This window comes from Carettochelys insculpta, chromosome 27 (genome assembly GCF_033958435.1).
Source record: "Carettochelys insculpta isolate YL-2023 chromosome 27, ASM3395843v1, whole genome shotgun sequence".
NCBI classification, from domain to species: Eukaryota; Metazoa; Chordata; order Testudines; family Carettochelyidae; genus Carettochelys; species Carettochelys insculpta.
In genome coordinates this window covers 4,227,278-4,249,502 of record NC_134163.1, presented here as the reverse complement: position 1 = coordinate 4,249,502, position 22,225 = coordinate 4,227,278, and the positions used below count along the sequence as shown (strand labels likewise).

Here is a 22,225-nt window from a genome sequence, read left to right as displayed (position 1 = left end):
GCAGCTGCAGGTGCCAATTCTGTATCTGCAAACAGCTCTAAGTGCACAAGCTCTTTGTCATGTCTCTTATCCAGGAGCCCGATTTAGCTGGAGCCCTTTCCCTGCACTGCATCCCTAGCAGCTCTTATTTGTGCTTCAGCAAAGGAGCCCTACATTCTGCTGAATGCTACAGCTCCCCAGGCCAAACTCAGCTACTCCAGCACTAACCTCACTGAGTGCATCACATCCAAAGCTGCACCCAGCCTAGTGCCCGACTGGCCTTGGCTCTGGAAAGCACTTGTAATTGCAGTGCACTGCAAGCATGCAACAGTCTGTCACAATAACGAGGTTCCTCACAAAATACTTCCAATGCTGAGTTGGAGGAAAAGAAAAAAACCGAATCCAGTTTTTCAGCAGGAAAGTTCAAAACAAAAATGTTCCGTTTCCATCACCAAGGTCTGAATTTTTCTTTATAACATTTGAGTTGAAATTTCTCCGAACTTTTCATTCCACCGAAACATTCCCATTTCCATGGGTTTGTCCCACTTGGCAGAGAAGATGAACACTGAAATGTCAGCCTGTCCCACAGGACAGAAATGCCTTCTCTACCCAGGCCACTGCAAGTTTCCAAGCCCGACCACGTTTGCTCCCAAGTTGGCTGATACCTGATCAGCACACGAAAGCTTGGGGCTGGTGACTGAGCACCAGCGCCTCAGCTGTGTCAGGGGAGCTGGGCTGCTGCCAAGAGATGAACCATTGCCTGTCAGGGTTAGATAGAACGGCAAGAGCCATCTAATCTAACCTCTGCCAAGATGCAGGGCTCCTGTGTCAAAATCACCCCAGGCAGATGGCTCTCCAAACTCCTTTGCAAACCCTCCAGTGAAGGAGCTTCCAGTTTCCCTGGGCATCTCTTCCCTTGTACAACTGCTCTCAGTGTCAGGGAGTTTTTCCAGGGGTTTACTCGGATTCTGCCAGGCCGCAACCTCTTTTCCTGCCCTGGGTGGCAAAAGAGCAACTTTGCTCCATCTTTAAGACAGCCTTTCAAGTACATGATGAACGTTACCATGTCTCCCTCAATCCCCTTGTTCAAGTTTAATATACCCAGTTCCTTCAGCCTTTGCTCACACGGCCACATTCCATCGCTTTGGTCACCCTTGTCACTCACCCCATTTCCACACATCTTTTCTATAGGTTGGTAACCAAAACTGGACCCAGTACTCCAGCTGAAACCTAACCAGCACCAAACAGAATGGTCACCTCCCATAACTTGCATGCTGTGCTTTGCTAATGCAACCTAAAACTGCATGCGCCTTTTGCTAGCATCAACATGAGCCAGAATGGGATGCTGTGTCCAAAAAAAACCACTTTTTTTGAATTAAGTGATGAGCTAGCTTTCATGGGACAGACCCACTGCATCAGATCAATCTCATTTCCAACACAGACTCACATTTAAGTACAGAGGACCAAAAAAAAAAAAAAAAAATGGAAGGAGGGGGATGTTAATTGTCCTGCCTGAGATAATTAAAAGCATCAAAGGAAGGGAAGCAGTCCTTGTAATGTGGGAGGTAATTGATGTCTCTATCCAAACCACATGTTAATGTGTCAAATTTGCACATGAATTCCAATTCACAAATTTCTTGGCTGTAATCTGAATTTAAAAACAGATTACAGGGAGAAATTGGTGAACAGGGGTCATATTCAAATCTGACGCGTTGATATATGGCAGAACAGAGACAAATACCTCACACATTACAAGGACTGCTTCCCTTCCTTTGATGCTTGTAATTATCTCAGGCAGGACAATTAACATTCCCCTCCTTCAGTCTTTTTTTTTTTTGGTCCTCTGTACTTATGTCAGTCTATTGGAAATGAGATTGATCTGAAGAAGTGGGGCTGGCCCACGAAAGCTCATCACCAAATAAATCATTTTGTTAAAGTGCTACATTTCTGTTTTGTTCTGGAGTACGGACTCACATGGCGACCTCTCTGTTACTATTCATGTTGTGGCTGTGATCCACCACAGGTCCCAGATCTTTCTCCCAATACAGCTGCTAAGCCAGTTCTTCCCCATTGTATATTTGGGCATTTGGTTTCTCCTCCACGAGCGTAGCCCCTTACAACGGTCTCTGGTGAATTTCAGAGAGTGGTTAGGTGTTTTGCCCCACCTCATGGAGCTCCCCATCAAATGCTGTTCCAGAACTTCGCTCCTCAGAGGCTTAGAAATCTTTACCTGATTTCCAGCCTAAACACACTGATGGCCAGTTAATAGCCACTTCTTGTGTCCACTGTGGCCAAATCAAGTCTAGGAAGCTCAGTCTGCACATGCTCTGTAAGGACGCATTAGAGTCCAGCCACTGAACTCGCTGGAGAGCACGCCTGCACTGGAGTATGCTCCCTCCCTCACATGTCCAGTGTGCATAGGCATCATCCACACAGAGCATGTCACAGCCAGGGCTACAGGGCCTGAGCAGGGAGCTCCGAGTGCTGAGAGCAGGAGCCTCTCTCCAGCTGGTGTGCAAGGAGACATGAAGATCAAAGCTGCCTAGCTAGAATGCAGAGGGGTGAGGAAGAGGAAGATGAGATGTCAGGCTGATGGCAGGAGATCCAGGGGTGGGGAACAAAGCCTGGGGATGGTAGAACAGGACTAAGTAAGGGAGGAGACTGGATAGGTGCATGGGGTTGAATTGAAAGGCACAAATCAGTCAGAGAAGCTGGGAGCAGAGGGGGTAACAGGTAGGAGGGGGACACGGTAAGTGTGGGGACCTCTGCAGCCACTAAAGCCCACTCCCCTCCAAGATCTGGAACAGAACTTGTCTTGCTGCATCTGCCAAAGAGCCCAGTGTCTCCATTCCCCACCCCCTTGTGGCCTGACCACTGATAACAGCCTTCTGCTGCTGCTGCCGCCACCACCAGGTACTCAGTTAGCTCAAGCGAAGCGGGCCCATGCAGTGGATCTAGAGTCCAGATGATCAGGGAGTTGGGGGCAGGGGGCAGGCTGGTTCAACGGGATGGAATTTGTTTTTTCAGTTCTTTCACTAACTAGGAAAGTACTTTTACAAATTGCACTGAAAGAAGGCTGCAGCTGCAGAGTGCAACACGTGGGGGCTGGGGAATCCCAGCCAGAGCTACCAGCACCTCAGTGGGGCCCAATCCCATCACTGCAGAGCTCAACCATCCTCAGCAGCAGTGCAGGGGCTGACAGCAGAGCTGAGGCTGGGGTCTGAATGGGATTGAGGGAAGAGTGAGGCTGGGGGCAAAGTCCCCCCCCAGCCCCTGGGACTGGCCTCAGCCCACTCACAAGCCCCCACAAACATTCCTCCAAGAGCACACCCAACTGCAGTGAGATGTGTTTGCTACTGCAGCCTGTGCTGGGGAAATGGGGTTTCCTGCACATATGCGTGCTCAGCAGCCCAGGCAGCTGGGGCATTGCTCAACTAGAACATGTATGAGAATTCTTGGGGGGTGATGCTGGAGGCCTAAGCTGCCCCCTCCCCATCTTCAAGGCCCAAACTGTCCCCACCGCAACCTAAGAACAGCTCCCAGACTGTCATTTATACTGCTGTCCCACCCACTGACTTTCAGTGGGAGGAGTGAGCAGGGCCTGGCTCCGCCCACCAGGGCCTGTGAGAGGTGTCTCTGCCGCTGGCTCCATGGCGGCCATAGCACAATTACCAGATCCGCAATGTTGCATTTCAGTTCCACTGCAGCTCGTGGGCAATCTCATCTGGTCCTGGTGCCTCAGTGCTGTGTGGTTATCAGGTTGTTCCAAAACCTCCTCTAATGACACCTCAGTCTGGGACAGCTCCTCAGGTTAGTTACCTGCACAGAATGAACAGCTCGGGGTGGAGACCTTTCTCCTGATCTCTGCAGTGAAGACCAATGCAAAGAAGTGAATTTTTTTCTCCACAAACAGCCGGTCCCACCCCGCAGTACTCTGTTAGCGCTTTGCCTGTGCAGTGCGAGACCTCTGACAGCCCGGCAGCTTTCTTCTTGTGCTGTTCTCAGCAAGAATCCCCGTTTGCTTTTGTCTTTTGCTAGTTGCTCTTCTAGGGGGCGTGGGGGTGTTGAGCTTGTTTAGGGGCTACCCGCTTAGCTCTCTACATGGCAGGAGGTTGTGTTCCTTGGAAGGACATGGGCGTGGCCCAGACTGCCTCTTTTACTGTTGTTTAGCCAAGAGGGTGGGTTTGGGTCCTGGTACTGTCTCGTTTTCTCATCAAGGCCCAGATTGCCCCTGCTGCCTCCAGTGGGTGGAAGCAGAGCTGACTTTGTTCTGCCTGGCGGCTGTGACCAAACTGCACTGGCAAGTGCTCTGTGGATCAGAGAAGCCAGATTTGTATTCAGGTCACTCTGAAAGGGAAGAACAGGATTGACAGAGTCATTCTCAGGGGCTGAGATTGGAGCACGCCTAGACAAATCTCCTGCACAGAACATTCCAGTTGCAAGTGAATCCAGTTTGCTTGCCAGACAGCATATCATGCAGCAGCTGGGGCTTGGAAGGGAAGTGGATCATACTCAAGCACCACAGTGGCCATAAATTAACAGCATCACCCCGAGTGACAGAGTCGGCCCCTTCTCAGGAGCTCAAGTTTCCTGGTCACTGAGCCCCGGCTGATGCAGGGCCTAAATTATTCATGCCCACCTGGCCAGGCAGCCATCACTGAGCTGGAGACAAAGGGCAAGCGGCTCTTCCCATCCCTTCCAGCTGCACCGCAGGCAGAGGGCTTGGAAACAGCCACTGGGACTCTGCATAAGCCTCCCGTAGCTGAGATTGCAGCAGGCCCATCAGCCTCTGAGCCATGGGTGGCAGGAGGAGGTCACTGTTCCTGGGACCACGTTTCAGACTTTGAGGACGACATGGGTGTTTCTCAAACTCCTACTTCCAACAGCCCACTCAGAAGCCACGCCCAAGGTGCAGAGAGCGGGGCTGGGCAGACTATGCCAAGGACGCACAGTCTGATGCCAGGATCCAGAGTCAAGCTAACCTCTCCTGGCTCTATCTGCCCTGGCCTATACTCTTGCCAAGCCAGCCTCTGACAATAGCCTGTAGGAACCAAGGGAGGCCAGAGTCATCGCCCCGCAGGACTACGGATCTCCTTAGCAGCGCCCAGAGGGAGCTGAGAGTCCCTCCAACTGCCAGGACAGCAAGGTTTGTTGTTCTGTGATTTATTCTGTCCCTGTTGATGTTCACAGGGACAGACGTGGCCAGACAAGGAACAAAGAATGTTGACGTAGTGTAGGTGAAGGGAAAGGAATGGGCAGGATAGAATGAATGACCTTGGGAGGCAGACTGGGGACCAGACCTGGCCCCATTTTGCCAACAGAGCTACCAGTGCCCCAGGCTGCCTCAGGCTTTATTTTGCTTTCATTTGACGCTGGTTGCGTCTACATTACAAGATAAATCAAATTTAAAGGAGTTTGCTCGATATTACAACATCGCTGTAAATACCATTAGCTCCAGTTAGTGAGTCTTAATACCAACAACAAAATGTCCACATTACTGGATGGGCATAGCATCAATTTCAAATTTCAAACAAAGGCCAGTGTGGAATCACCGTGTCTTCAGTTTGACTTTATTACCCTCTAGAGGTGTTCCATATGTTCCCCACAAAGCTATGTGGTGACCCTCCAAGTAGAGACCCTTCCTTCTGCGGTGCTCTCCATCCAGCTGTGCAGGAAGGTCCCCGGCAGCCTACAAGTTTTTAAATGAATTAGAACTCTGCAGTACCCAGAATATGAAGTTCCAGATGCACGGCTGACGGAACTGGGAGGGGATGGACAAGGCTGAGAGCACAGCTGCCTGTCACTATGCCGAAGTCCACAGAGGATGCACAGCACAGGGAACCCAAGCAGATGTAAGGGACGGCAGAGTTCTGGTACTGGGTGCTCTGAATTCTGGGACAATGCTTTGCATTCTGGGATTCTAACATGAAACACCCACAAGCAAGCAGGGCTAAGCGACTGTGGGATAAGTTTCTTCCCATAAGTTGAGGAAATATGGATTGGATCCATGGACTATAAGATGGATAGAAAGCTGGCTAGACAGTCAGACCCAGCAGGTAGTGGTCAGTGGTTCAATATTTGGTTTGCGGTCAGTTTCAAGTGGAGTGCCCCAAGGCTCAGTTCTGGGGCTGATGCTGTTCAAACATCTTCATTAATGACCTGGATGAGGGACTAGATTGCACCCTCAGCAAGTTTGCAGACGACAATAAGCTAAGGGGAGAGGCTGATACGTTGGAGGGTAGAGATAGGATCCAGAGTGACCTGGCTAAATTGGAGGATTGGGCCACAAGAAATCTGATGCGGTTCAACCAGCAGAAGTGTAGAGTCCTGTACTTGGGACGGAAGAACCCCAAGCTGTGATGGAGTTCTGGGGTCCCCCAAGCTCTGCACCCTGTCCGCAGGCAGGAGAGTCTCTCACTCAGCAGGAAAACAGCAGGTTTATTAGCCGACAGGACACAGCATCGTACAGAGGAGTCAGTACAGCAGGCAGAGACAGCCAGTCCAATCCATGTTGGGGAGAGGAGGCCCCGAGGGGCCCCCAGAGCCGGGGCCTGGCCCCCTCCTTGGTCTCTCTCTCCCTCAGCCCAGACTAACTGCTTCCAACTCCCAGTTCCAATTCAAACCCCTCAGGCTCCACCTCCTCCTTTGTCTCCCGTACAAAGGTGTTACCTGGTTGTCAGGGTTACCCTCAGCAGGACCCCACACCCTCTGTGAGCCACTCACATACACACAGGTATCCCCCACTCCATCACATCTCTCCCCCCTTCCAGACCGAACTGAGCGGGGTCACTCAGCCAGTGACCTGGGGAAGTTTGGGGCCCTCCCCTCGTGATTGGGCATCGGCTGCACCCTCAGTGCTCCCCTTGATGTGCACCACCTCCATGTCATAATCCTGCTGGGGGAGGCTCCAACTCAGGAGCTTGGTATTGGCCCTTTTCATGTGATGCAGCCGGACAAGTCCCTTTAGTTCCCTCAGGTTGGTCGGTCTCCCTGCTTCAGCCCCGGTCCATCAGCCACGTTCTCAAATCGGGCAGGCAGAGCCCATACAGATGCTGCAGCACCAACAGATCAAATAGTTCTTTTCTGGTTTGGGCCCTGCCCTGTCTGACCACCAGCCCATACAGCTGCTCCAGCCAATGTTTGGAATTCAGTTACAGTCCAGTAAAAGAAGGTACAAATGCTTCCATCCTTGGCATTTAGCCAGACCACCAAAATGGTTGTGTGCCTCAGTTTCCCCTTCCATGCCACACAATAGGTTTGGAATGTTCCTCCTCATGTGACAGGTTGCAAGACTAGTTACAGGGAACAATGGTGACATTTCAGAGTTACAGACTCCTTCAACATACAACTCATGCTTCTACATCAATGTCATCATGTCACATGGCTCTTTCCAAACATTCAGTGCATGGTACAATTCTACAGCTTGGTTACAGCAGTCAGCGTGAGTAACAGAACAAACCCATTGCAACTGTACATTTACGTTGCTCTTTGGCAGACCACAACTTTTGTGTAACCTCCTTGAGAATCTGGTATTTTGGGGACAAATGGCTGAGGCCTTTCTTAGCACCATCAAGTTCTAATCTTCTCTCTTGCCCCTGGGGTGGAAATTTGATCTCTCTGGCTGTGCCCTCCCTTCTAACAAGAGCTGGGCCATTGATGATCTCAGGGAGACGGCCCCCTTCCTGCCAGTCTGGAAATTTGCAAACCAAACTGCTTTCTGAGAGTTGTTTTGTGAGTCCCAGACACAGAATCCACATGAAGGAATCCCTGTTTATCCCTTACTGGCCCACCAGGCCCACAGCTCCTTTGTCCTTTTACCTCCAACTTCTGCCTCCCAGTGGAATCAGAATTGGAGTCCAGTGTGAGAATATAAGTGTTTCTAGCATCTGGAGATGGGGAATTGCTGAACCTCTCCTGCATCCTACAGAGACTGACTGTGCAGCTGTTTTACTTGGTTCTCACAGGGCTGCTCACACTACCTGATAGTTTTCACTTTACTTGCACCAGCTTCCAAATCCTGAGAAACTTTTACCCTGCCTGCTTTGGACCCTTCCAGAGCACAGCCAGTGGTTTCACACTCAGGCAGGTCCTGGCCATCAGGAGCTGAAACAAACTTCTCCCCAGGCAAAGGGTTGCTCTGGCTCTTACAGACAAGCACCTCTCCTGTTCACTCTCCTTCACCTCACTCCCATTTTCTGCAGTCCCCACAGATGGGTCAGGAAAAGTTTCAGGGAAATTCTCTTCCTCAAGAGCTCCCCCAAACAACTCACCCCTGTCTGCCTCCACAGGGGCACTGCTCCCTTGAGCCACAACCAGCTCCTGGGTTTCACCTACACCCAGGATCACTTCTGGCCCATCAGGCAGATTCCCATATAATCCCCCTCCAGGCAGACAGCCAGTACCACCGGACAGAAGGTCAGGGTCCCTTTCGTCCCTTCTGCTACCAGCTCCTTTATCTTCATCAGTCAGCATAACTCCATTGCCCATCTGTTCTTGTGTCCTGGCGAGAGGATGACTCTGGTAGGACAGAGTCCTCTCACCCCCTCCCAGTAACACCTCAGCATCAGGCAAAGAACAGGTACCAGAATCGTCTGGTCTCTGGGATTCCCTGATGATCCTAACTGGATTAGACCAAGTTAAAGCATCATTCCCCCTGAGAGACACAGAGGTAGGCCCACTTCCCATCTGGGCTTCAGCTGCCCTCAGATCCAGCTCTGGGATCTTGGCTCCATCTCGAGCCCCCACAGGCTCAGGCAAAGGATTCACTTCCCCAGAAGCAGAAGCACTTTTCTTGCACCAAGGACCAGTGTCCTTAGCAGGGATACCACTGCCCATCCCAGAGCCATTCCCTCTGCTCCAGCCCCCATGGCTGGATTCAGAGACACACCTGGAATGCTCTTTTCTGGTGGATCCTTCTCCAGCCACCCTAGGCTGAGGAATCCTCCTCAGACAATGGGCTAGTTTCCTCATTGGCACCTTTTCCAAACGCAGGCTCTGCTCTCTCCCCAGGCTGCTGCTGCTGTTCAACACAGACAGACAATGGGAGACACTCTCTCCTTTGTCCCAGCCCCCCGGCTGGTCTCCACACACACACTGAAGGTGGAGCAGCTTCTCTCACAGACAACTTGCCATTCCCAGTGGACAAGCTGCTTTCCTGCACAGACACACAGGCACCTTCCTCGGCCCAGGCCTGGAAAACTCTTCGCAGGTCTGTCTTGGCCACTAGTAGATGATGGGTTGGAATCGCTCCTTCCCTCCTTGAGCTGTGGCAGGCCACTCGGTTCAGAGCTCCATGCAGTCCAGGGTTCCCTGCCCCGATCCGGGCTCACCTCTGCAGGATTCTCCTTAACCCTCAGCTCTGCCACTGCACATCCACGCTGCCTTGTCCAGCTTCTTTAATCTCGATTCAGTTTCCAGGTGCTGCCACTTCACAGCGGAGTTGCTCAGCGTGGCTGCAGGCTCTCAGGCTGATGCCCTCTGCACCCCACGATTCCTGGAAGAATCCCTTCAGTGTGCCAGGCTCCTTGCGGGTCACAAGCTGCCCGGGGTTAGGCCGTAGGCCCCTCTGCCCTCTGGGACCGACTCCAACAGACTCCCAGAGGAACCCCTTCTTCAGTGTGACACCCGCTCTCAGGGACCATGAGCACCCTGTCTTGGGAAGGACTCATTCAGCGTCAGCCTCCTCAGGGGTCACTTGTTCCTGGGGGTTGGGCTCTTGGCCCCTCCACCTTCTGGGACCGACTCCAACAGATTCCCAGGAGTAACCCCTCCTTGGGTGTGACACCCCCTCTCGAGGACCACGACCGCAGTTGCTTGGGTTCGGCCGCAGGCCCCTCCGCCTTGGGGAACTGCACCTCACTGCCCTTCAGCACACCTGGGTCTCGCAGGCCCCACTTCTTCCAGGGCCCCGGTCACTTACTGCTGGATGCTCCATCCTCGGGGTGCAGAACATCCCACTCCTGACACCAGTGTGATGGAGTTCTGGGGTCCCCCAAGCTCTGCACCCTGTCCGCAGGCAGGAGAGTCTCTCACTCAGCAGGAAAACAGCAGGTTTATTAGCCGACAGGACACAGCATCGTACAGAGGAGTCAGTACAGCAGGCAGAGACAGCCAGTCCAATCCATGTTGGGGAGAGGAGGCCCCGAGGGGCCCCCAGAGCCGGGGCCTGGCCCCCTCCTTGGTCTCTCTCTCCCTCAGCCCAGACTAACTGCTTCCAACTCCCAGTTCCAATTCAAACCCCTCAGGCTCCACCTCCTCCTTTGTCTCCCGTACAAAGGTGTTACCTGGTTGTCAGGGTTACCCTCAGCAGGACCCCACACCCTCTGTGAGCCACTCACATACACACAGGTATCCCCCACTCCATCACATCTCTCCCCCCTTCCAGACCGAACTGAGCGGGGTCACTCAGCCAGTGACCTGGGGAAGTTTGGGGCCCTCCCCTCGTGATTGGGCATCGGCTGCACCCTCAGTGCTCCCCTTGATGTGCACCACCTCCATGTCATAATCCTGCTGGGGGAGGCTCCAACTCAGGAGCTTGGTATTGGCCCTTTTCATGTGATGCAGCCGGACAAGTCCCTTTAGTTCCCTCAGGTTGGTCGGTCTCCCTGCTTCAGCCCCGGTCCATCAGCCACGTTCTCAAATCGGGCAGGCAGAGCCCATACAGATGCTGCAGCACCAACAGATCAAATAGTTCTTTTCTGGTTTGGGCCCTGCCCTGTCTGACCACCAGCCCATACAGCTGCTCCAGCCAATGTTTGGAATTCAGTTACAGTCCAGTAAAAGAAGGTACAAATGCTTCCATCCTTGGCATTTAGCCAGACCACCAAAATGGTTGTGTGCCTCAGTTTCCCCTTCCATGCCACACAATAGGTTTGGAATGTTCCTCCTCATGTGACAGGTTGCAAGACTAGTTACAGGGAACAATGGTGACATTTCAGAGTTACAGACTCCTTCAACATACAACTCATGCTTCTACATCAATGTCATCATGTCACATGGCTCTTTCCAAACATTCAGTGCATGGTACAATTCTACAGCTTGGTTACAGCAGTCAGCGTGAGTAACAGAACAAACCCATTGCAACTGTACATTTACGTTGCTCTTTGGCAGACCACAACTTTTGTGTAACCTCCTTGAGAATCTGGTATTTTGGGGACAAATGGCTGAGGCCTTTCTTAGCACCATCAAGTTCTAATCTTCTCTCTTGCCCCTGGGGTGGAAATTTGATCTCTCTGGCTGTGCCCTCCCTTCTAACAAGAGCTGGGCCATTGATGATCTCAGGGAGACGGCCCCCTTCCTGCCAGTCTGGAAATTTGCAAACCAAACTGCTTTCTGAGAGTTGTTTTGTGAGTCCCAGACACAGAATCCACATGAAGGAATCCCTGTTTATCCCTTACTGGCCCACCAGGCCCACAGCTCCTTTGTCCTTTTACCTCCAACTTCTGCCTCCCAGTGGAATCAGAATTGGAGTCCAGTGTGAGAATATAAGTGTTTCTAGCATCTGGAGATGGGGAATTGCTGAACCTCTCCTGCATCCTACAGAGACTGACTGTGCAGCTGTTTTACTTGGTTCTCACAGGGCTGCTCACACTACCTGATAGTTTTCACTTTACTTGCACCAGCTTCCAAATCCTGAGAAACTTTTACCCTGCCTGCTTTGGACCCTTCCAGAGCACAGCCAGTGGTTTCACACTCAGGCAGGTCCTGGCCATCAGGAGCTGAAACAAACTTCTCCCCAGGCAAAGGGTTGCTCTGGCTCTTACAGACAAGCACCTCTCCTGTTCACTCTCCTTCACCTCACTCCCATTTTCTGCAGTCCCCACAGATGGGTCAGGAAAAGTTTCAGGGAAATTCTCTTCCTCAAGAGCTCCCCCAAACAACTCACCCCTGTCTGCCTCCACAGGGGCACTGCTCCCTTGAGCCACAACCAGCTCCTGGGTTTCACCTACACCCAGGATCACTTCTGGCCCATCAGGCAGATTCCCATATAATCCCCCTCCAGGCAGACAGCCAGTACCACCGGACAGAAGGTCAGGGTCCCTTTCGTCCCTTCTGCTACCAGCTCCTTTATCTTCATCAGTCAGCATAACTCCATTGCCCATCTGTTCTTGTGTCCTGGCGAGAGGATGACTCTGGTAGGACAGAGTCCTCTCACCCCCTCCCAGTAACACCTCAGCATCAGGCAAAGAACAGGTACCAGAATCGTCTGGTCTCTGGGATTCCCTGATGATCCTAACTGGATTAGACCAAGTTAAAGCATCATTCCCCCTGAGAGACACAGAGGTAGGCCCACTTCCCATCTGGGCTTCAGCTGCCCTCAGATCCAGCTCTGGGATCTTGGCTCCATCTCGAGCCCCCACAGGCTCAGGCAAAGGATTCACTTCCCCAGAAGCAGAAGCACTTTTCTTGCACCAAGGACCAGTGTCCTTAGCAGGGATACCACTGCCCATCCCAGAGCCATTCCCTCTGCTCCAGCCCCCATGGCTGGATTCAGAGACACACCTGGAATGCTCTTTTCTGGTGGATCCTTCTCCAGCCACCCTAGGCTGAGGAATCCTCCTCAGACAATGGGCTAGTTTCCTCATTGGCACCTTTTCCAAACGCAGGCTCTGCTCTCTCCCCAGGCTGCTGCTGCTGTTCAACACAGACAGACAATGGGAGACACTCTCTCCTTTGTCCCAGCCCCCCGGCTGGTCTCCACACACACACTGAAGGTGGAGCAGCTTCTCTCACAGACAACTTGCCATTCCCAGTGGACAAGCTGCTTTCCTGCACAGACACACAGGCACCTTCCTCGGCCCAGGCCTGGAAAACTCTTCGCAGGTCTGTCTTGGCCACTAGTAGATGATGGGTTGGAATCGCTCCTTCCCTCCTTGAGCTGTGGCAGGCCACTCGGTTCAGAGCTCCATGCAGTCCAGGGTTCCCTGCCCCGATCCGGGCTCACCTCTGCAGGATTCTCCTTAACCCTCAGCTCTGCCACTGCACATCCACGCTGCCTTGTCCAGCTTCTTTAATCTCGATTCAGTTTCCAGGTGCTGCCACTTCACAGCGGAGTTGCTCAGCGTGGCTGCAGGCTCTCAGGCTGATGCCCTCTGCACCCCACGATTCCTGGAAGAATCCCTTCAGTGTGCCAGGCTCCTTGCGGGTCACAAGCTGCCCGGGGTTAGGCCGTAGGCCCCTCTGCCCTCTGGGACCGACTCCAACAGACTCCCAGAGGAACCCCTTCTTCAGTGTGACACCCGCTCTCAGGGACCATGAGCACCCTGTCTTGGGAAGGACTCATTCAGCGTCAGCCTCCTCAGGGGTCACTTGTTCCTGGGGGTTGGGCTCTTGGCCCCTCCACCTTCTGGGACCGACTCCAACAGATTCCCAGGAGTAACCCCTCCTTGGGTGTGACACCCCCTCTCGAGGACCACGACCGCAGTTGCTTGGGTTCGGCCGCAGGCCCCTCCGCCTTGGGGAACTGCACCTCACTGCCCTTCAGCACACCTGGGTCTCGCAGGCCCCACTTCTTCCAGGGCCCCGGTCACTTACTGCTGGATGCTCCATCCTCGGGGTGCAGAACATCCCACTCCTGACACCAGTGTGATGGAGTTCTGGGGTCCCCCAAGCTCTGCACCCTGTCCGCAGGCAGGAGAGTCTCTCACTCAGCAGGAAAACAGCAGGTTTATTAGCCGACAGGACACAGCATCGTACAGAGGAGTCAGTACAGCAGGCAGAGACAGCCAGTCCAATCCATGTTGGGGAGAGGAGGCCCCGAGGGGCCCCCAGAGCCGGGGCCTGGCCCCCTCCTTGGTCTCTCTCTCCCTCAGCCCAGACTAACTGCTTCCAACTCCCAGTTCCAATTCAAACCCCTCAGGCTCCACCTCCTCCTTTGTCTCCCGTACAAAGGTGTTACCTGGTTGTCAGGGTTACCCTCAGCAGGACCCCACACCCTCTGTGAGCCACTCACATACACACAGGTATCCCCCACTCCATCACACAAGCATTGTTATAGGCTGGGGACTAACTGGCTCAGCAGCAGTACAGTGGAAAGAGACCTAGGGATTATGGTGGATGAAAGGCTAGATATGAGTAAACAGTGTGCCCTTGTAGCCAAGAAGGCTAACGGCATACTGGGGTGCATTAGGAGGAGCATTTCGAGCAGATCTAGAGAAGTAGTTATTCCTCTTTATTCGGCACTGGTGAGGCCACATCTGGAATATTGTGTCCAGTTTTGCGCCCCCCAGTATAAAAAGTATGTGGATGTGCTGGAGCAGGTTCAGCAGAGGGCAACAAAAATGACTAAGAGGCTGGAGCACATGACCTAGGCGGAGAGGCTGAGGAATTTAGGCTTGTTTAGTTTACAGAAGAGAGGACTGAGGGGTGATTTGACAGCAGCTTTCAACATCCTGAAGGGGAGCTCTAAAGAGGACGGAGTGAAATGGTTCTCAGTGATGACAGAACAAGTAGTAATGGTCTGAAGTTACAGAAGGAGAGCAGTAGGCTGGATATTAGGAAAAACTACTTCCCCAGGAGGGCAGTGAAGCACTGGAATGCGTTGCCTAGAAAGGTGGTGGCTTCTCCATCCTTGGAGGTTTTTAAGTCCCACCTTGACAAGGTCCTGGCTGGGATGATTTAGATGGGGTTGATCCTGCTTGAAGCAGGTGCCTGAACTAGATGACCTCCTGAGGTCCCTTCCAGCCATAGGAGTCTAATGCAATGCTCACACTGTCAAACTTGCATAGGGCAACGGGAATGTGGAAACACGGAAGAAGTGTGGGTTGAACTTCAAGAAGGTTTGAAGACACAAAATTTGAATCTATAAGAAAGGTTAAATATTGAATTTATTAAAAATCAAAATTGTCTCACAGTGTAGACTCAGTCTCAGTCTCTTTTGAAAGTGGTATGTCTGTGAGATTTGGGTGTGACAATGCAACACCACAATGAAGGGTCACACAAAGCCACCACCAGGGATAAGGCCAGGCTGGAAGCACCCAGTGAGAGTTACCACCAAGTTGCTATGTCCCTGGCCTGGGCAGGTTTTTTTGTAGATTTGCCATTTGTCAGGTTTTATTTACGTGGGTCTAAAGCTCTGAGTCATCACAAAGTAGAGCCTCTACTCTAATGCATCTGATGAAGTGGGTCTTTGCCCACGAACGCTTATGCTCCAAAATATCTGTTAGTCTATAAGGTGCCACAGGACTTCTTGTTGCTCTCAAAAGCTACAGACTAACACGGCTACCTCTCTGATACTGCTAAAGGGGCTGTGGCTAGCCAAAGCTGCTGCTGGTTTCTCACTTCTGCAGTTTAAGCAAGACCAGACCAAACCTGAGAAAAAGCAGCTGACTGCCCACCACCTGCAAGCCCTGGCATGGGAGGGAGAGGGTTCGAGTCCCAGGCATGAGGGACCCTGCACTGGTCTCTTCTGTTAACTCTTGACCCAGTTCCAGCCCTACTGGAAGGGTCAAAGTAGAGCCACGCTTAGAAATCCTGCCATGACTGAGAAGCTCCAGGTGAGTGACCCACACAGGTTAATAAAGGTGTTTGGGGGGCTGGCGGGGAGATCATCATCACTATCATTTCTCAAGCACTTCCTTCCAGAGCTTGCTGCCCACAGGCTGCCCAAATGGAGGTGACTGAACACTTTGCCAAGATGGGGCTGGTTTCTCAGTCTCTGGCTGAGACAGCATTCTGCTGAAGCTGCCACAGCAAACCTAGGGAGGGGCACGCTGCAACCAGTACCATGCTGGAGCAGATGGGACGATCGCAGAGCTCCCTGGCCTCAGGGTCTGGGAATCAACACAGAGCGCTAATGGTGAGTGGGGCTCCAGCAGCAGCTTGTAGGGTGAAGGGCTCAGCAGTCACCCAAGCACCCAGAGCCAGCTCCACCTGCTAAGCTCCTGAAAAAGACCTCGTTTGCAGCACACAGGCTGAAGGCAGCTGCTACCAGAGCCAGCCCAGGTTTTGTATGCCACATGCATGGCGGAGCTGGCTTGCAGGCAGGGTGCAATTTGTGGGAGGAGCTTGTGGCTCAGTTTGTTGAGGCCAAAAAGAAAGCAGAGAGCAGTTCTGCCATTAGGAGTCAGCCTCTCTCTGCTTTGGGATGGGCCTGACCCCTGGCCGCACTGTGCCTGTGTGCAGAGGGAGAGCAGCTTTACCAAGCATGCTGGTTCCACTGCTGCCTTGTCCCCCACCCCAGCTGGGAGCTCCAGCCTGTCTCTCATTACAGGTGCAGACTACAAGGCCTTTTTGGGGCCATCACTTCTGCTCTTGCACAAAATAGGAGCCTCGACCCTGGCTGGTCCCTCCAGGTACCACTACAGCCCCCATGTGTGACAGCATCTGAGCATGCAGGACCAGGCAAGTAGAGCCCTGCAGAGACTGCAGTCTGGGTCCAGCTGCCTTCCCATCAGTTCAGGGTCACTGTCTCATTCCTACAGCCAGCTGCGCCTCCCCATATGCCAGCAACACCACTGTGAGTCACGGTAACTATGGCAACCTGTCTTGGCAGGGCGAGGAGCAAGCAGCACCAATACACGGAGGACTCATCCAGTTGTGGCTATGCAGAACAGCCATGCTGCTGGGATCTGGGGCCCTCCCACAGCAAAGGGCCCACGCCCTGGACAGCCCTATCCCAGGCATGCCCCACCGATGGCCAGCCCTGAGTAAGGAGAGGGCACTGAGCCAGCAGGAGTAATGGCACGAGACCAGGGAACCAACTGTTTAGGTGCCCCTTTCCTGCAGAGGCGCTCAGGGCTGCCAGGGGACAGGGGTCTGCCCCCCAGCCACAGGTGCTTCTGTAGGGAGAGAGCTGGAGGGAGTCCTCTCCACTGGGTAGACTGAACCCCAAGCCCCTCAGTCCCAGGTGAAGCCCCTCACCCCTCCCCTTGCACCCCAACCCTCTGCCCAGCCCTGAGCCTCCTGCCTGACTCCCCAGCCCTGCTCCTGGAACGTCATTATGTGCACTAACAGAGGTGACCTAACACATGGGGCACAGAGCATGATTTGTTCTGCTACGGGTGGTTGAAATTAGCTGGAGCCCTGCCAGGGCCTGAACAGTAAGCACAGGGTCTGCTTTACGACTGCATGTTCTCAGGGGCAAAGTTTCACTGCCTGCAAATACATCCCAGCTCAGCCTTCAAGCAAGGTGGTAATAGCCTGAACTGCTGACATAAACACCTGCCACTTGTGTACAACTTCCCAGAGAGGGCCTTGAGTGGAAAGGCCCAGAGAAAGAATGGGATGAGGGTGCTCTGATGCAGGGAGGGGCCCCCCCCCCACAAAGGTTCTCATGTGTTTGTGCCTACCTGTGTGCAGGGTTGGGGGAGGACAGAGCAGCTTTCCCCCAAAGGTGGTGGACTCTGCCCACCCCTGTGCTGTGTTATGCCCTGGTACGCGGATGACTTTCTCTGCTTGGACTCAGCCACAGCACCAGAGCAGAGGCACCAGCACTCCCTCTTCCCTCCTCCTGCTGCCCCCAGCGGTTGGAGTGCCTGGCTAGTTCTCCTCCCCACTCCCAGGAGTGGTCTGGGGGCAGCTCCTCTGGCCGGCAATGGCAGGGGAGGAAGTCCATGGCCATGTCACTGGCCTTTCCAGGCCCCTCCCTAAGCAGGGTGTCCAGAAGGTCCCTGTGCAGCCTGGGCACAAGCATGGATGTGAGAGACAGAGGTGGATGCCTGTGATCTGGAATGCACAGACCCACCCTGGTGAACACCTTCTGCTGCTACGATCCTCCGTACTGCATGTGCAGGGGTGTTGCTGAGAGGCTGGCCCAGCAGCCAGGAGAATACACCCCTTTTATTTCAGCAGCGCAGGAGCCTCCCTCCCACCTGCACAAACAGCCGCTTTTGTGCAGGACAAGCCCTGGGGGAGGGACGTGACCCAACCCACACAAGGCACAGGTCCTGCGGGTGCCCACAAACGCCCCTCCGACGCTCAGCAGGCGAGATGCCTCGGCCCTGCCCACTGTCACTAAAAACAGACTTGGGGCAGCGCCCAGCCACATGCATGGGGCAGGGCGAAGGCAGGACTTGTCCACTCGGCCCTGCCCCACTCAGAGCTGCATGTGGGGCTGGGAGCTCGGCCCATCCCCCTGCTCTGGGGTAGTGCCACCCCCACCTGTCATTCCCTTCTCTGACCCCTGGCAGCCCTGCTTGGCTGCTCGTGGGGGGGTGGGGCCAGACAGGGCTTGCCTGGATCCCACCTGCCAGGCTTGGAGTTCACACCCCCCTGCATAGCTGTGAACCAGCCACACCAGGGGCACCCAGGCCAGCCAGCTCCACCCCGACCTCCCCTCTGTCCAGGCAAGCTAGGGCCCCATTCAGCCCGTGGGTGGTGGGGACCTCTACATGCTACAGCAAAGTAGTCTTCACAGCCAGTTTGGGGGGGTGGAGGGGGAGTGCCAGCAAGGGCTGCATCCCTGAAGCATGCAGAGCCCTGTGGAGTGATGTGCATTTCCCCAGCAGCTGTGCCATGTAAGCCCCCCCCACCTTCCTTCCAGAGCCCCCAGCCCCACCCCCAGCCTGCTCCTGCACCCCAGCTTCCAGGCCCCCCAGCCCACTCCTGCATCCTTCCACCCAAACCCTACCTCCTCCCCAGATTCCACATCCCAACCAGCCTGCTCCCCAGCAGCTCCCTCCCATGCACCATGCCCCTCATTTTTGGTCCCACAAAATCTACTAGCCCCAGACTCCCAAGGCTCTGGGCTGGTGCTTGAGGGTAGTGAGGTGAACACCTTAGTTCTGCTTCTCAGTTGGGGGCTATGTCTGTGCGGGTTTTTTCCCTTCTCACTTGCATGTGGCCCCTGGCTGATTTTTCTGAGGGTTAGTGGCCCCCTCACACACAAAAGCTTCCCCTGCTTCATGGAATAGTCCAGCTGCCCTCAGGGTTGGGGAAAGTCCAGCCGAGAGGGCAGGGACTGGACTTGATACCTCCTGAGGTCTCTTCCAGCTCTATTTGATATGCATCTCCAAAAGCTTTCCTTGCTTTCACTGCAGGCCAGGCATGGTGCACCCTGGGAATGACTGATCTGAACCCTTCCCACCACAGTAACTTTAATGGTTGCAAAAGCAGCGCACAGACCCAGGACACTCCCACTCTGCCTAAGCCCACCATCAAGCCCCAGCAAAGAAAGAACAGCCACACACAATCCCAGGGGAGACAGGCCCCTACCACCACCACCACCACACTGCCCAGACTGCTGGTCCTGCCAGCTCACCTCCCTTCAATCCTGAGTGGTGGGGACACATAGTGCTTTTCAGACAGCGCCTGGAGGTAGGTGGTAGCAGGAGAGTTCCACTCTCTAGCCTGAGGTTGTGGAGAAAAGCCAGATATGTGACCTGCTAAAGGTACTGCCATCAGAAGGCAAAGCAAACACCCAGCATCTCCTAGAGCTAAAAGTCTCCTTTTTAAGTCATTCCCATGGCCTGGGCAGGGGCTGTCAGGGAGGAGGTAGCTGGCTCCTGGATTCTCACCCAGGGTAGCCAGACTGTGACTCCCACAGGCAGTGGCTAGGCTGCTAACCCTGAGGCCAGGCAGGAGAAGTCCCAGCCCAGCCAGGTCTCAGAGTAACAGAGCCCAGTTCTAGAACAGGGACTGTCTAGCACAAAGCCTGCACCTGTCCTCCCACTGGCTGCCCATCTCCAGCCCACAGGGCTTTGACAGCACTCTAGCAGGAGGGGTCAGCCCATCCTCCGCAGCCAGCACTAACGAAGCAGGGCTAGGAGCCTGCCACAGCTGATGTCCATCAGTACAGTCCCACTGAAATTCAGAGAGCTTGCAGTTTGCAGCAGCTGCGGAGCTACCCTGGGAGTGGCACTAGCGAGCAGCAGGAGACCTGGATCAAGGTAGGAGGGAGCAAAGTGTGAGTTAAGTCCCAAGGAGATTATAGAGCTACCAAGGGATTGCATGAAGGTGAGTAATCGGGCAACAAACAGCAGGAGAAATTCAGTGTTGACAAATGCAAAGTAATGCACAGGGGGAACATCACCCCAATGACACATACAAAGTGATGGGAACCAAATTAGCTGCTACCACTCAAGAGAGATCTTGGAGTAATTACGGCTAGTTCTCAGAAAACATCCCTTCCATGTGGCGCAGCAGTCAAAACAAAGGGAATCATTAAGAAAGAAATCCATAATAAAATAGGGAATTCTGTGATATTTTCTGATACACCCACATCTTGAATGCTGCAGGCAGATGTGATCACCTCATCTCCAAAAAGGGATCTTGGAATTTGAAAGGGATCAGAAAAGGGCAACAAAAGTTATTAGGGGGTCAGGAATGGCTTTCATATGAGGAAAGATTAATAAGCCTGAGATGTCCCAGCTTGGAAAATACACAGTTAAGCAGGGATATAGTAGAGATCTAGCAAATTGTGACTGGTGTGGAGAAAGCGGATAAGGAAATGTTATACACACATTGTCATAACACAGGAACTAGGGACCGAGATGAAATAAATAGGCAGCAGGTTTAAAATGAAGTATTTCTTCATGTAGTGCAATCAGCCTGTGGAACTCCTTGCCAGAGGACATTGTGAAAGCCAGGATTGTAGCAGCATTCAGAAAGAGCCAGTTAAATTCATGGAGTATAAGTCCATCAGTGGCTATTAGCCAGGTCGGCAGGGATGAGATCCCCAGCCAGTTTGTTAGAAGCTGAAAATGGGCTACAGGAGAGGAACCGCTTGATTCCCTGGTCTGTTTCTTCCCTCTGGGGCACCTGGCACTGGCTACTGCCAGCAGACCGGAGACTGGGCGAGATGGGGAAAGGCAAGAGACTGTTGGACTGTCTCCCAATGGAGGGCGAGTGGCCGTGAGCCAGGACCGCACTGAGCCCTTCACAGACACCAAATGTGCTTTCGTAGGATGCTCTGGGGACTGTGCCCAAAGGGCACGTCCACATCTCCCCAGCTTCTAGGGCTGCACACACGGCTCCCAATGGCATTCAGCAGGTGCCTCCTCTCCTCTGCACTAACCCAACTGCCACCTCCCAAGCAAGCAAACGCCCTCAACAACAAAACCACGGACACATGTAACCACATCCGTCTGCAGGGCCTGCCCCTGCCCCGCTGAAATCATTAGCCAAGGACCCTCACCTGCACACTGCCCTTGCAGGATGGGCAGCCCCAGTCCATACTGTACCCAGAGCTCCTGTCACACTCATGCACGTGCCCTGGGGCCTGCAGGATGGCCGCCTGCCTTGCTGGGTCCAAGTCTTAAACCCCAGACTGCCAACTGCTGGCCAAGCAGAAGGGATCCAGGTCAGGCCATGCTTCCCCGTGGGGCAGGGGGAAGGCCAGACAGGGACAATGCAGGGGGCAGTGACCCAAAAGTAAACACATGGAGCACCAGGCGCTGGAAGCCGGGCACCCCCGTACCCTGCGAGGGAAGAGCTCCAGGACAGATGTGTGACGACCTGAGGAGAGCCTGAGCCAGGCCCAGCAGCTGGCAGCTCAGCCCACCCGGCCGCTGATCTCCCCCAGCCCTTCTGAACAGCACCACCAAGTCCCCCCACCGCACGTGCTCCGGGCCAAGCCCGGGGCGCTCTCCCGCCACTCCTCCAGCGTTACGCGGACTCTGCCCCCGGCTCAGCCGCGGGTGGGCGCTCAGGCACGGCCGGCACTTCCCGGCCACGGCCTTCGGGGGCGCCGCGAGCCCCGCCCCGGGGAGCGGCGTGGGCCGATCCGCTCCTCCAGCCAAAGCTTCCCATGGCCCGGGCAGTGCCACGGAGCCGCCGAACGCCGCCGCTGGGGGAGCCCAGCCGAGCCGAGCCGGCCCCGGCCCCCCGCCCCTGACGCTGCGCTCGGGTAAAACCTTTCACGCGCAGGGCGGGTCCCGTGTCACCCGGCGGCTCCGCGCCCGCAATCCCCACGCCGGGCGCCGTCCCCCGGTGTCAGCACCGCCCGGGCTTCCAGCGGCGCAGGAGCCAGCCGAGCTCCGGCCCGGCCCCGCGCTGCCCCTACCTGCCCAGCGCGGTTCCCTGGGCCAGCGCTGCCGGCGGGGCTGGACAGCGGCTACTGCGACGCCCGACGTTGCCCGGCTCGGCTCGGGGCTTTGAATTCCTCCCGCCGCTCCTCATTGGCTGCGGGAAGCAGCCCGGGGGTGTGGCGGGGCGGGGGGCTGGGCACAGCGGGCGATGGGGTGGCGGGGGGTGAGCGCCGGGCGGTGCTGGGCAGGGCTGGGCACGGGGGCTGCCTGGCAGCACGGACACCCCTGCCCCGGCCGCGCCCTTTGCTCTCAGTGCGCACAAGCGCCCGTCCGCCTCCAGC

At 54.6% G+C, this 22,225-nt stretch overlaps 1 protein-coding gene across 1 annotated transcript in view; it reads right to left on the bottom strand.

Moving 5' to 3' along the window:
• CTXN1 (cortexin 1) overlaps positions 1 to 22,019 on the bottom strand; it is a 47,911-nt gene extending 25,892 nt beyond the window's left edge. Inside the window, exon 1 of the mRNA XM_074978293.1 lies at positions 21,920 to 22,019. The gene's annotated coding sequence lies outside the window, so the exon portion shown is untranslated. The remainder of the gene's footprint in view (positions 1 to 21,919) is intronic.
• Positions 22,020 to 22,225: the final 206 nt, after the last annotated feature.